Source organism: Nematostella vectensis, chromosome 3 (assembly GCF_932526225.1).
Source record: "Nematostella vectensis chromosome 3, jaNemVect1.1, whole genome shotgun sequence".
Classification (NCBI taxonomy): Eukaryota; Metazoa; Cnidaria; class Anthozoa; order Actiniaria; family Edwardsiidae; genus Nematostella; species Nematostella vectensis.
Genome location: NC_064036.1, coordinates 18855819 through 18871086, shown reverse-complemented (window position 1 = coordinate 18871086; position 15268 = coordinate 18855819). Strand labels below are relative to the sequence as shown.

Here is a 15268-nt window from a genome sequence, read left to right as displayed (position 1 = left end):
GGCTGTAGATTTATAATTGTGATCCCTAATTCGCTGGTTCGAATCCGGCTCGAAGGATTTTGTTACGTGCACTGCTGTTTATTTTAGGGAAGGTTACATGAAATGTCCTTTCCTTGGAGACTGTATATTTATGAATGTGATCTCTATGTTACTGGTTAAAATCCGGCTTGAAGGATTTTTTATGTGCACTGCCGTTTATTTTGGTCAAGGTTTCGTTGATTGTCCTTTCCATTGACATCTATCCTTCGATAGCTCAGTTGGTAGAACGGGGTACTGTAGATTTATAATTGTCATCCCTTGGTCGCTGGTTCGAATCCGGCTCGAAGGATTTTGTTACGTGGCACTGCTGTTTATTTTAAGGAAGGTTACATAGAATGTCCTTTCCTTGGAGACTGTAGATTTATTTTGGGCAAGGTTACGTTGATTGTCCTTTCAATGTACATCCATCATACGATAGCCCAGTTGGTAGAGCGGGGGGCTGTAGATTTATAATTGTGATCCGAAGGTTGCTGGTTTGAATCCGGCTCGAAAAATGTTTTTAGGTGCCTTGCTGTTTATTTTGGGCAAGGTTACGTTGATTGTCCTTTCCATGTACATCCATCCTTTGATAGCTCAGTTTTGTAGAGCGGGGGACTGTAGATTTATAATTGTGATCCCTAGGTCGCTGGTTCGAATCCGGCTCGAAGGATTTTTTACGTTCACTGCTGTTTATTTTGGGCAAGGTTACGTCAATTGTCCTTTCCATGTACATCTATCCTTCGATAGCTCAGTTGGTAGTGCATGGGACTGTAGATTTATGATTGTGATCCCTAGGTTGCTGGTTCGAATCCAGCTCGAAGAATTATTTTCAATGCACTGCTTTTTTATTTTGGGCAAGGTCACGTTGATTGTCCTTTCATTGTACATCCATCCTTTAATAGCTCATTTGGTAGAGCGGGGTCTGTAGATTTATAATTGTGATCCCTAATTCGCTGGTTCGAATCCGGCTCGAAGGATTTTGTTACGTGCACTGCTGTTTATTTTAGGAAAGGTTACATGAAATGTCCTTTCCTTGGAGACTGTATATTTATGACTGTGATCTCTATGTTACTGGTTAAAATCCGGCTTGAAGGATTTTTTATGTGCACTGCCGTTTATTTTGGTCAAGGTTTTGTTGATTGTCCTTTCCATTGACATCCATCCTTCGATAGCTCAGTTGGTAGAACGGGGTACTGTAGATTTATAATTGTCATCCCTTGGTCGCTGGTTCGAATCCGGCTCGAAGGATTTTGTTACGTGGCACTGCTGTTTATGTTGAAGAAGGTTACATGGAATGTCCTTTCCTTGGAGACTGTAGATTTATTTTGGGCAAGGTTACGTTGATTGTCCTTTCAATGTACATCCATCATACGATAGCCCAGTTGGTAGAGCGGGGGGCTGTAGATTTATAATTGTGATCCGAAGGTTGCTGGTTTGAATCCGGCTCGAAAAATATTTTTAGGTGCCTTGCTGTTTATTTTGGGCAAGGTTACGTTGATTGTCCTTTCCATGTATATCCATCTTTCGATAGCTCAGTTTTGTAGAGCGGGGGACTGTAGAATTATAATTGTGATCCCTAGGTCGCTGGTTCGAATCCGGCTCGAAGGATTTTTTACGTTCACTTCTGTTTATTTTGGGCAAGGTTACGTTGATTGTCCTTTCCATGTACATCCATCCTTCGATAGCTCAGTTGGTAGAGCGGGGGACTGTAGATTTATAACTGTGATCCCTAGGTTGCTGGTTCGAATCCAGCTCGAAGAATTGTTTTCAATGCACTGCTTTTTTATTTTGGGCAAGGTCACGTTGATTGTCCTTTCATTGTACATCCATCCTTCAATAGCTCATTTGGTAGAGCGGGGGGCTGTAGATTTATAATTGTGATCCCTAATTCGCTGGTTCGAATCCGGCTCGAAGGATTTTGTTACGTGCACTGCTGTTTATTTTAGGGAAGGTTACATGAAATGTCCTTTCCTTGGAGACTGTATATTTATGACTGTGATCTCTCTGTTACTGGTTAAAATCCGGCTTGAAGGATTTTTTATGTGCACTGCCGTTTATTTTGGTCAAGGTTTCGTTGATTGTCCTTTCCATTGACATCCATCCTTCGATAGCTCAGTTGGTAGAACGGGGTACTGTAGATTTATAATTGTCATCCCTTGGTCGCTGGTTCGAATCCGGCTCGAAGGATTTTGTTACGTGGCACTGCTGTTTATTTTAAGGAAGGTTACATGGAATGTCCTTTCCTTGGAGACTGTAGACTTATTTTGGGCAAGGTTACGTTGATTGTCCTTTCAATGTACATCCATCATACGATAGCCCAGTTGGTAGAGCGGGGGGCTGTAGATTTATAATTGTGATCCGAAGGTTGCTGGTTTGAATCCGGCTCGAAAAATGTTTTTAGGTGCCTTGCTGTTTATTTTGGGCAAGGTTACGTTGATTGTCCTTTCCATGTACATCCATCCTTCGATAGCTCAGTTTTGTAGAGCGGGGGACTGTAGATTTATAATTGTGATTCCTAGGTCGCTGGTTCGAATCCGGCTCGAAGGATTTTTTACGTTCACTGCTGTTTATTTTGGGCAAGGTAACATGGAATGTCCTTTCCTTGGAGACTGTAGATGTATAACTGTGATCGCTAAATCGCTGGTTCGAATCCTGCTCGAAGAACATTTTTTAGGTGTACTGCTTTTTTTTATTTTGGGCAAGATTACGTTGATTGTCCTTCCCACGTACACCCATCCTTCGATAGCGGAGTTGGTAAAGCGGGGGACTGTAGATTTATAATTGTGATCCCTAAATCGCTGGTTCAAATCCGGCTCGAAGAGTTTTTTTTAGGTGCACTGCCTTTTTATTTTGGCCAAGTTTACGTTTATTGTCCTTTCAATATACATCCATCCTTCGATAGCTCAGTTGGTAGAGCGGGGGACTGTAGATTTATAATTGTGATCCCTAGATCGCTGGTTCGAATCCGGCTCGAAGGATTTTTTTACGTTCACTGCTGTTTATTTTGGGCAAGGTTACGTTGATTGTCCTTTCCATGTACATCTATCCTTCGATAGCTCAGTTGGTAGTGCGGGGGACTGTAGATTTATGATTGTGATCCCTAGGTTGCTGGTTCGAATCCGGCTCGAAGAATTTTTTTTAATGCACTGCTTTTTTATTTTGGGCAAGGTCACGTTGATTGTCCTTTCAATGTACATCTATCCTTCGATAGCTCAGTTGGTAGTGCGGGGGACTGTAGATTTATGATTGTGATCCCTAGGTTGCTGGTTCGAATCCGCCTCGAAGAATTTTTTTTAATGCACTGCTTTTTTATTTTGGGCAAGGTCACGTTGATTGTCCTTTCAATGTACATCCATCCTTCGATAGCTCCGTTGGTAGAGCGGGGGGCTGTAGATTTACAATTGTGATCCCTAATTCGCTGGTTCGAATCCGGCTCAAAGGATGTTTTATACGTGTGCTTTACGTTGGGCAATGTTACATGGAAATTCCTTTCCTTGGAGACTGATCCTAGGTTGCTGGTTCGAATCCGGCTATAAGAATTTTTTACGTTCACTGCTGTTTATTTTGGTCAAGGTTACGTTGATTGCCCTTTCAATGCTCATCCATCCTTCGATAGCTCAGTTGGTAGAGCGGGGGACTGTAGATTTATAACTGTGATCCCTAGGTCGCTGGTTCGAATCCGGCTCGAAGGATTTTTTTACGTGAACTGCTGTTTATTTTGGGCAAGGTTACGTTGATTGTCCTTTCAATGTACATCCATCCTTCGATAGCTCAGTTGGTAGAGCGGGGGAATGTAGATTTATAACTGTGATCCCTAGGTTGCTGGTTCGAATCCGGCTCGAAGGATTGTTTTACGTGCACTGCTGTTTATTTTGGGCAAGGTTACATGAAATGTCCTTTCCTTGGAGACTGTAGATTTATGACTGTGATCTCTAGGTCGGTGGTTAAAATCCGGCTTGAATGATTTTTTATGTGCACTGCTGTTTATTTTGGTCTAGGTTTCGTTGATTGTCCTTTCCATGGACATCCATCATTCGATAGCTCAGTTGGTAGAACGGGGGACTGCAGATTTATAATTGTGATCCCTTGGTCGCTGGTTTTCGAATCCGTCTCGAAGGATTTTCTTACGTGCACTGCTGTTTATTTTAGGGAAGGTTACATGGAATGTCCTTTCCTTGGAGACTGTAGATTTATTTTGGGCAAGGTTACGTTGATTGTCCTTTCAATGTACATCCATCCTTCGATAGCCCAGTTGGTAGAGCGGGGGGCTGTAGATTTATAATTGTGATCCCTTGGTCGCTGGTTTTCGAATCCGTCTCGAAGGATTTTGTTACGTGCACTGCTGTTTATTTTAGAGAAGGTTACATGGAATGTCCTTTCCTTGGAGACTGTAGATTTATTTTGGGCAAGGTTACGTTGATTGTCCTTTCAATGTACATCCATCCTTCGATAGCCCAGTTGGTAGAGCGGGGGGCTGTAGATTTATAATTGTGATCCGTAGGTTGCGGGTTTGAATCCGGCTCGAAAAATGTTTTTAGGTGCCTTTCTGTTTATTTTGGGCAAGGTTACGTTGATTGTCCTTTCCATGTACATCCATCCTTCGATAGCTCAGTTTTGTAGAGCGGGGGGCTGTAGATTTATAATTGTGATCCCTAGGTCGCTGGTTCGAATCCGGCTCTAAGGATTTTTTACGTTCATTGCTGTTGATTTTGTGCAAGGTTACGTTGATTGTCCTTTCCATGTACATCCATAATGAGATAGCTTAGTTGGTAGAGCGGGGGACTGTAGATTTATAATTGTGATCCCTAAATCGCTGGTTCGAATCCGGCTCGAAAATGTTTTTTAGGTGCACTGCTTTTTTATTTTGGCCAAGTTTACGTTGATTGTCCTTACATTATACATCCATCCTTCGATAGCTCTGTTGGTAGAGCGGGGAACTGTAGATTTATGACTGTGATCTCTAGGTCGCTGGTTAAAATGCGCTTGAAGGATTGTTATGTGCACTGCTGTTTATTTTGGTCAAGGTTTCGTTGATTGTCCTTTCCATGGACATCCATCCTTCGATAGCTCAGTTGGTAGAGCGGGGACTGTAGATTTATAAATGTGATCCCTAGGTCGTTGGTTCGAATCCGGCTCGAAGGATTTTTTTACGTGCAATACTGTTTATTTTGAGCAACGTTACATTAACTGTCCTTTTCACGTACATCCATCCTTCGATAGCACAGTTGGTAAAGCGGGGGACTGTAGATTTATAATTGTGATCCCTAATTCGCTGGTTCGAATCCGGCTCGAAACATTTTTTTAGGTGCACTGCTTTTTTATTTTGGCCAAGTTTACGTTGATTGTCCTTTCAATATACATCCATCCTTCGATAGCTCAGTTGGTAGAGCGGGGGACTGTAGATTTATAATTGTGATCCCTAGGTTGCTGGTTCGAATCCGGCTCGAAAGATTTTTTTACGTTCACTGCTGTTTATTTTGGGCAAGGTTACGTCGATTGTCCTTTCCATGTACATCTATCCTTCGATAGGTCAGTTGGTAGTGCAGGGGACTGTAGATTTATGATTGTGATCCCTAGGTTGCTGGTTCGAATCCAGCTCGAAGAATTGTTTTCAATGCACTGCTTTTTTATTTTGGGCAAGGTCACGTTGATTGTCCTTTCATTGTACATCCATCCTTCAATAGCTCATTTGGTAGAGCGGGGGGCTGTAGATTTATAATTGTGATCCCTAATTCGCTGGTTCGAATCCGGCTCGAAGGATTTTGTTACGTGCACTGCTGTTTATTTTAGGGAAGGTTACATGAAATGTCCTTTCCTTGGAGAATGTATATTTATGACTGTGATCTCTCTGTTACTGGTTAAAATCCGGCTTGAAGGATTTTTTATGTGCACTGCCGTTTATTTTGGTCAAGGTTTCGTTGATTGTCCTTTCCATTGACATCCATCCTTAGATAGCTCAGTTGGTAGAACGGGGTACTGTAGATTTATAATTGTCATCCCTTGGTCGCTGGTTCGAATCCGGCTCGAAGGATTTTGTTACGTGGCACTGCTGTTTATTTTAAGGAAGGTTACATGGAATGTCCTTTCCTTGGAGACTGTAGATTTATTTTGGGCAAGGTTACGTTGATTGTCCTTTCAATGTACATCCATCATACGATAGCCCAGTTGGTAGAGCGGGGGGCTGTAGATTTATAATTGTGATCCGAAGGTTGCTGGTTTGAATCCGGCTCGAAAAATGTTTTTAGGTGCCTTGCTGTTTATTTTGGGCAAGGTTACGTTGATTGTCCTTTCCATGTACATCCATCCTTCGATAGCTCAGTTTTGTAGAGCGGGGGACTGTAGATTTATAATTGTGATCCCTAGGTCGCTGGTTCGAATCCGGCTCGAAGGATTTTTTACGTTCACTGCTGTTTATTTTGGGCAAGGTAACATGGAATGTCCTTTCCTTGGAGACTGTAGATGTATAACTGTGATCGCTAAATCGCTGGTTCGAATCCTGCTCGAAGAACATTTTTTAGGTGTACTGCTTTTTTTTATTTTGGGCAAGATTACGTTGATTGTCCTTTCCACGTACACCCATCCTTCGATAGCGGAGTTGGTAAAGCGGGGGACTGTAGATTTATAATTGTGATCCCTAAATCGCTGGTTCAAATCCGGCTCGAAGAATTTTTTTTAGGTGCACTGCCTTTTTATTTTGGCCAAGTTTACGTTTATTGTCCTTTCAATATACATCCATCCTTCGATAGCTCAGTTGGTAGAGCGGGGGACTGTAGATTTATAATTGTGATCCCTAGATCGCTGGTTCGAATCCGGCTCGAAGAATTTTTTTTAATGCACTGCTTTTTTATTTTGGGCAAGGTCACGTTGATTGTCCTTTCAATGTACATCTATCCTTCGATAGCTCAGTTGGTAGTGCGGGGGACTGTAGATTTATGATTGTGATCCCTAGGTTGCTGGTTCGAATCCGGCTCGAAGAATTTTTTTTAATGCACTGCTTTTTTATTTTGGGCAAGGTCACGTTGATTGTCCTTTCAATGTACATCCATCCTTCGATAGCTCCGTTGGTAGAGCGGGGGGCTGTAGATTTACAATTGTGATCCCTAATTCGCTGGTTCGAATCCGGCTCAAAGGATGTTTTATACGTGTGCTTTACGTTGGGCAATGTTACATGGAAATTCCTTTCCTTGGAGACTGATCCTAGGTTGCTGGTTCGAATCCGGCTATAAGAATTTTTTACGTTCACTGCTGTTTATTTTGGTCAAGGTTACGTTGATTGCCCTTTCAATGCTCATCCATCCTTCGATAGCTCAGTTGGTAGAGCGGGGGACTGTAGATTTATAACTGTGATCCCTAGGTCGCTGGTTCGAATCCGGCTCGAAGGATTTTTTTACGTGAACGGCTGTTTGTTTTGGGCAAGGTTACGTTGATTGTCCTTTCAATGTACATCTATCTCTCGATAGGTCAGTTGGTAGTGCAGGGGACTGTAGATTTATAATTGTGATCCCTAGGTTGCTGGTTCGAATCCGGCTCGAAAGATTTGTTTACGTTCACTGCTGTTTATTTTGGGCAAGGTTACGTCGATTGTCCTTTCCATGTACATCTATCCTTCGATAGGTCAGTTGGTAGTGCAGGGGACTGTAGATTTATGATTGTGATCCCTAGGTTGCTGGTTCGAATCCAGCTCGAAGAATTGTTTTCAATGCACTGCTTTTTTATTTTGGGCAAGGTCACGTTGATTGTCCTTTCATTGTACATCCATCCTTCAATAGCTCATTTGGTAGAGCGGGGGGCTGTAGATTTATAATTGTGATCCCTAATTCGCTGGTTCGAATCCGGCTCGAAGGATTTTGTTACGTGCACTGCTGTTTATTTTAGGGAAGGTTACATGAAATGTCCTTTCCTTGGAGAATGTATATTTATGACTGTGATCTCTCTGTTATTGGTTAAAATCCGGCTTGAAGGATTTTTTATGTGCACTGCCGTTTATTTTGGTCAAGGTTTCGTTGATTGTCCTTTCCATTGACATCCATCCTTCGATAGCTCAGTTGGTAGAACGGGGTACTGTAGATTTATAATTGTCATCCCTTGGTCGCTGGTTCGAATCCGGCTCGAAGGATTTTGTTACGTGGCACTGCTGTTTTTTTTTAAGGAAGGTTACATGGAATGTCCTTTCCTTGGAGACTGTAGATTTATTTTGGGCAAGGTTACGTTGATTGTCCTTTCAATGTACATCCATCATACGATAGCCCAGTTGGTAGAGCGGGGGGCTGTAGATTTATAATTGTGATCCGAAGGTTGCTGGTTTGAATCCGGCTCGAAAAATGTTTTTAGGTGCCTTGCTGTTTATTTTGGGCAAGGTTACGTTGATTGTCCTTTCCATGTACATCCATCCTTCGATAGCTCAGTTTTGTTGAGCGGGGGACTGTAGATTTATAATTGTGATCCCTAGGTCGCTGGTTCGAATCCGGCTCGAAGGATTTTTTACGTTCACTGCTGTTTATTTTGGGCAAGGTAACATGGAATGTCCTTTCCTTGGAGACTGTAGATGTATAACTGTGATCGCTAAATCGCTGGTTCGAATCCTGCTCGAAGAACATTTTTTAGGTGTACAGCTTTTTTTTATTTTGGGCAAGATTACGTTGATTGTCCTTTCCACGTACACCCATCCTTCGATAGCGGAGTTGGTAAAGCGGGGGACTGTAGATTTATAATTGTGATCCCTAAATCGCAGGTTCAAATCCGGCTCGAAGAATTTTTTTTAGGTGCACTGCCTTTTTATTTTGGCCAAGTTTACGTTTATTGTCCTTTCAATATACATCCATCCTTCGATAGCTCAGTTGGTAGAGCGGGGGACTGTAGATTTATAATTGTGATCCCTAGATCGCTGGTTCGAATCCGGCTCGAAGAATTTTTTTTAATGCACTGCTTTTTTATTTTGGGCAAGGTCACGTTGATTGTCCTTTCAATGTACATCTATCCTTCGATAGCTCAGTTGGTAGTGCGGGGGACTGTAGATTCATGATTGTGATCCCTAGGTTGCTGGTTCGAATCCGGCTCGAAGAATTTTTTTTAATGCACTGCTTTTTTATTTTGGGCAAGGTCACGTTGATTGTCCTTTCAATGTACATCCATCCTTCGATAGCTCCGTTGGTAGAGCGGGGGGCTGTAGATTTACAATTGTGATCCCTAATTCGCTGGTTCGAATCCGGCTCAAAGGATGTTTTATACGTGTGCTTTACGTTGGGCAATGTTACATGGAAATTCCTTTCCTTGGAGACTGATCCTAGGTTGCTGGTTCGAATCCGGCTATAAGAATTTTTTACGTTCACTGCTGTTTATTTTGGTCAAAGTTACGTTGATTGCCCTTTCAATGCTCATCCATCCTTCGATAGCTCAGTTGGTAGAGCGGGGGACTGTAGATTTATAACTGTGATCCCTAGGTCGCTGGTTCGAATCCGGCTCGAAGGATTTTTTTACGTGAACTGCTGTTTATTTTGGGCAAGGTTACGTTGATTGTCCTTTCAATGTACATCCATCCTTCGATAGCTCAGTTGGTAGAGCGGGGGAATGTAGAATTATAACTGTGATCCCTAGGTTGCTGGTTCGAATCCGGCTCGAAGGATTGTTTTACGTGCACTGCTGTTTATTTTGGGCAAGGTTACATGAAATGTCCTTTCCTTGGAGACTGTAGATTTATGACTGTGATCTCTAGGTCGGTGGTTAAAATCCGGCTTGAATGATTTTTTATGTGCACTGCTGTTTATTTTGGTCTAGGTTTCGTTGATTGTCCTTTCCATGGACATCCATCATTCGATAGCTCAGTTGGTAGAACGGGGGACTGCAGATTTATAATTGTGATCCCTTGGTCGCTGGTTTTCGAATCCGTCTCGAAGGATTTTCTTACGTGCACTGCTGTTTATTTTAGGGAAGGTTACATGGAATGTCCTTTCCTTGGAGACTGTAGATTTATTTTGGGCAAGGTTACGTTGATTGTCCTTTCAATGTACATCCATCCTTCGATAGCCCAGTTGGTAGAGCGGGGGGCTGTAGATTTATAATTGTGATCCCTTGGTCGCTGGTATTCGAATCCGTCTCGAAGGATTTTGTTACGTGCATTGCTGTTTATTTTAGAGAAGGTTACATGGAATGTCCTTTCCTTGGAGACTGTAGATTTATTTTGGGCAAGGTTACGTTGATTGTCCTTTCAATGTACATCCATCCTTCGATATCCCAGTTGGTAGAGCGGGGGGCTTTAGATTTATAATTGTGATCCGTAGGTTGCGGGTTTGAATCCGGCTCGAAAAATGTTTTTAGGTGCCTTTCTGTTTATTTTGGGCAAGGTTACGTTGATTGTCCTTTCCATGTACATCCATCCTTTTATAGCTCAGTTTTGTAGAGCGGGGGGCTGTAGATTTATAATTGTGATCCCTAGGTCGCTGGTTCGAATCCGGCTCTAAGGATTTTTTACGTTCATTGCTGTTGATTTTGTGCAAGGTTACGTTGATTGTCCTTTCCATGTACATCCATCATGAGATAGCTTAGTTGGTAGAGCGGGGGACTGTAGATTTATAATTGTGATCCCTAAATCGCTGGTTCGAATCCGGCTCGAAAATGTTTTTTAGGTGCACTGCTTTTTTATTTTGGCCAAGTTTACGTTGATTGTCCTTACATTATACATCCATCCTTCGATAGCTCTGTTGGTAGAGCGGGGAACTGTAGATTTATGACTGTGATCTCTAGGTCGCTGGTTAAAATGCGCTTGAAGGATTGTTATGTGCACTGCTGTTTATTTTGGTCAAGGTTTCGTTGATTGTCCTTTCCATGGACATCCATCCTTCGATAGCTCAGTTGGTAGAGCGGGGACTGTAGATTTATAAATGTGATCCCTAGGTCGTTGTTTCGAATCCGGCTCGAAGGATTTTTTTACGTGCAATACTGTTTATTTTGGGCAACGTTACATTAACTGTCCTTTTCACGTACATCCATCCTTCGATAGCACAGTTGGTAAAGCGGGGGACTGTAGATTTATAATTGTGATCCCTAATTCGCTGGTTCGAATCCGGCTCGAAACATTTTTTTAGGTGCACTGCTTTTTTATTTTGGCCAAGTTTACGTTGATTGTCCTTTCAATATACATCCATCCTTCGATAGCTCAGTTGGTAGAGCGGGGGACTGTAGATTTATGATTGTGATCCCTAGGTTGCTGGTTCGAATCCGGCTCGAAAGATTTTTTTACGTTCACTACTGTTTATTTTGGGCAAGGTTACGTCGATTGTCCTTTCCATGTACATCTATCCTTAGATAGGTCAGTTGGTAGTGCAGGGGACTGTAGATTTATGATTGTGATCCCTAGGTTGCTGGTTCGAATCCAGCTCGAAGAATTGTTTTCAATGCACTGCTTTTTTATTTTGGGCAAGGTCACGTTGATTGTCCTTTCAATGTACATCCATCCTTCAATAGCTCATTTGGTAGAGCGGGGGGCTGTAGATTTATAATTGTGATCCCTGATTCGCTGGTTCGAATCCGGCTCGAAGGATTTTGTTACGTGCACTGCTGTTTATTTTAGGGAAGGTTACATGAAATGTCCTTTCCTTGGAGACTGTATATTTATGACTGTGATCTCTATGTTACTGGTTAAAATCCGGCTTGAAGGATTTTTTATGTGCACTGCCGTTTATTTTGGTCAAGGTTTCGTTGATTGTCCTTTCCATGGACATCCATCCTTCGATAGCTAAGTTGGTAGAGCGGGGACTGTAGATTTATAAATGTGATCCCTAGGTCGTTGGTTCGACTCCAACTCAAAGGATTTTTTTACGTGCACTGCTGTTTATTTTGGGCAAGGTTACATGGAATGTCCTTTTCTTGGAGACTGTAGATTTATAACTGTGATCCCTAGGTCACTGGTTCGAATACGGCTGGAAGCATTTTTTTACGTTCACTGCTGTTTATTTTAGTCAAGGTTTCGTCGATTGTCCTTTCCATGTACATCCATCATGCGATAGCTCAGTTGGTAGAGCGGGGGACTGTAGATTTATGATTGTGATCCCTAGGTTGCTGGTTCGAATCCAGCTAGAAGAATTTTTTACGTTCACTGCTTTTTTATTTTGGGCAAGGTCACGTTGATTGTCCTTTCATTGTACATCCATCCTTCAATAGCTCATTTGGTAGAGTGGGGGGCTGTAGATTTGTAATTGTGATCCGAAGTTTGCTGGTTCGAATCCGGCTCGAAGGATGTTTTACGTTCATTGCTGTTTATTTTGGGCAAGGTTACGTTGATTGTCCTTTCAATGTACATCCATCCTTCGATAGCTCAGTTGGTAGAGAGGTGGGCTGTAGATTTACAATTGTGATCCCTCATTCGCTGGTTCGAATCCGGCTCAAAGGATGTTTTATACATGCGCTTTACGTTGGGCAATGTTACATGGAATTTCATTTTCTTGGAGACTGATCCTAGGTTGCTGGTTCAAATCCGGCTCGAATAATTTTTTACGTTCACTGCTGTTTATTTTGGTCAAGGTTGCGTTGATTGTCCTTTCATTGTACATCCATCCTTCAATAGCTCATTTGGTAGAGCGGGGGGCTGTAGATTTGTAATTGTGATCCGAAGTTTGCTGGTTCGAATCCGGCTCGAAGGATGTTTTACGTTCATTGCTGTTTATTTTGGGCAAGGTTACGTTGATTGTCCTTTCAATGTACATCCATCCTTCGATAGCTCAGTTGGTAAACCGGGGGACTGTAGATTTATAATTGTGATCCCCAGGTCTCTGGTTCGAATCCGGGTCGAAGGATTTTTTTACTTGCACTGCTGTTTATTTTGGGCAAGGTTAAATGGAATGTCCTTTCATTGGAGACTGTAGATTTATAACTGTGATCCCTAGGTCGCTGGTGCGAATCCGGCTCGAAGGATTTTTTTACTTGCACTGCTGTTTATTTTGGGCAAGGTTACATGGAATGTCCTTTCCTTGGAGACTGTAGATTTATAACTGTGATCCCTAGGTTGCTGGTTCGAATACGGCTCGAAGAATGTTTTTTAATGCACTGCTTTTTTTATTTTGGGCAAGGTCACGTTGATTGTCCTTTCAATGTACATCCATCCTTCGATAGCTCAGTTGGTAGAGCGGGGGGCTGTAGATTTACAATTGTGATCCCTAATTCGCTGGTTCGAATCCGGCTCAAAGGATGTTTTATACGTGCGCTTTACGTTGGGCAATGTTACATGGAAATTCCTTTCCTTGGAGACTGATCCTAGGTTGCTGGTTCGAATCCGGCTATAAGAATTTTTTACGTTCACTGCTGTTTATTTTGGGCAAGGTTACGTTGATTGTCCTTTCAATGTACATCCATCCTTCGATAGCTCAGTTGGTAGAGCGGGGGAATGTAGATTTATAATTGTGATCTCTAATTCGCTGGTTCGAATTCGGCTTACAGGATTTTTTATACGTGCGCTTTACGTTGGGCAATGTTACATGGAATTTCATATTCTTGGAGACTGATCCTAAGTTGCTGGTTCGAATCCGGCTCGAAGAATTTTTTTAAGTTCACTGCTGTTAAGTTTGGTCAAGATTACGTTGAATTGCCCTTTCAATGCTCATCCATCCTTCGATAGCTCAGTTGGTAGAGCGGGAGACTGTAGATTTTAAATTGTGATCCGAAGGTTGTTGGTTTGAATCCGGCTCGAAAACTCTTTTTAGGTGCCTTGCTGTTTATTTTGGGCAAGGTTACGTTGATTGTCCTTTCCATGTACATCCATCCTTCGATAGCTCAGTTTTGTAGAGCGGGGGACTGTAGATTTATAATTGTGATCCCTAGGTCGCTGGTTCTAATCCGGCTCAAAGGATTTTTTACGTTCACTTCTGTTTATTTTGGGCAAGGTTACGTTGATTGTCCTTTCCATGTACATCCATCCTTCGATAGCTCAGTTGGTAGTGCGGGGGACTGTAGATTTATAACTGTGATCCCTAGGTCGCTGGTTCGAATCCGGCTCGGAGGATTATTTTACGTGCACTGCTGTTTATTTTGGGCAAGGTAAAATGGAATGTCCTTTTCTTGGAGACTGTAGATTTATAACTGTGATCCCTAGGTCACTGGTTCGAATACGGTTCAAAGAATTTTTTTACGTTCACTGCTGTTTATTTTAGTCAAGGTTTCGTCGATTGTCCTTTCCATGTACATCCATCATGCGATAGCTCAGTTGGTAGAACGGGGGAGTTTAGATTTATAATTGTGATCCCTAGATGCTTGGTCGAATCCGGTTCGAAGAATTTGTTTACGTGCGTTGCTGTTGATTTTGGACAGATTACATGGAATGTCCTTTTCTTGGAGATTGTAGATGTATTACTGTGATCCCTAAGTCGCTGGTTCGAATCATGCTCGAAGAAATTTATTTAGGTGTACTGCTTTTTTATATTTTGGGTAAGATTACGTTGATTGTCCTTTCAATGTACATCCATCCTTCGATAGCTCAGTTGTTAGAGCGGAGGACTGTAGATTTATAATTGGGATCCCTTGGTCGCTGGTTTTCGAATCCGTCTCGAAGGATTTTGTTACGTGCACTGCTGTTTATTTTAGGGAAGGTTACATGGAATGTCCTTTACTTGGAGACTGTAGATTTATTTTGGGCAAGGTTACGTTGATTGTCCTTTCAATGTACATCCATCCTTCGATAGCCCAGTTGGTAGAGCGGGGGGCTGTAGATTTATAATTGTGATCCCTTGGTCGCTGGTTTTCGAATCCGTCTCGAAGGATTTTGTTACGTGCACTACTGTTTATTTTAGGGAAGGTTACATGGAATGTCCTTTCCTTGGAGACTGTAGATTTATTTTGGGCAAGGTTACGTTGATTGTCCTTTCAATGTACATCCATCCTTCGATAGCCCAGTTGGTAGAGCGGGGGGCTGTAGATTTATAATTGTGATCCGAAGGTTGTGGGTTTGAATCCGGCTCGAAAAATGTTTTTAGGTGCCTTGCTGTTTATTTTGGGCAAGGGTACGTTGATTGTCCTTTCCATGTACATCCATCCTTCGATAGCTCAGTTTTGTAGAGCGGGGGGCTGTAGATTTATAACTGTGATCCCTAGGTCGCTGGTTCGAATCCGGCTCTAAGGATTTTTTTACGTTCATTGCTGTTGATTTTGGGCAAGGTTACGTTGATTGTCCTTCCCATGTACATCCATCATGCGATAGCTCAGTTGGTAGAACGGGGGAGTGTAGATTTATAATTGTGATCCCTAGATGCTTGGTCGAATCCGGTTC

At 42.3% G+C, this 15268-nt stretch overlaps 4 non-coding genes across 4 annotated transcripts; all 4 read left to right on the top strand.

Moving 5' to 3' along the window:
- Positions 1-2910: 2910 nt before the first annotated feature.
- Trnay-gua lies at positions 2911-2996 on the top strand. Its single transcript is given in 2 exon segments — positions 2911-2947; positions 2961-2996. It is a non-coding gene; the product is annotated as a tRNA-Tyr (tRNA).
- A 628-nt stretch (positions 2997-3624) lies between these two features.
- On the top strand, positions 3625-3710 carry Trnay-gua. Its single transcript is given in 2 exon segments — positions 3625-3661; positions 3675-3710. It is a non-coding gene; the product is annotated as a tRNA-Tyr (tRNA).
- Positions 3711-7314: 3604 nt separating this feature from the next.
- Positions 7315-7400, top strand: Trnay-gua. The gene is given in 2 exon segments: positions 7315-7351; positions 7365-7400. It is a non-coding gene; the product is annotated as a tRNA-Tyr (tRNA).
- Positions 7401-9400: 2000 nt separating this feature from the next.
- Positions 9401-9486, top strand: Trnay-gua. The gene is given in 2 exon segments: positions 9401-9437; positions 9451-9486. It is a non-coding gene; the product is annotated as a tRNA-Tyr (tRNA).
- Positions 9487-15268: the final 5782 nt, after the last annotated feature.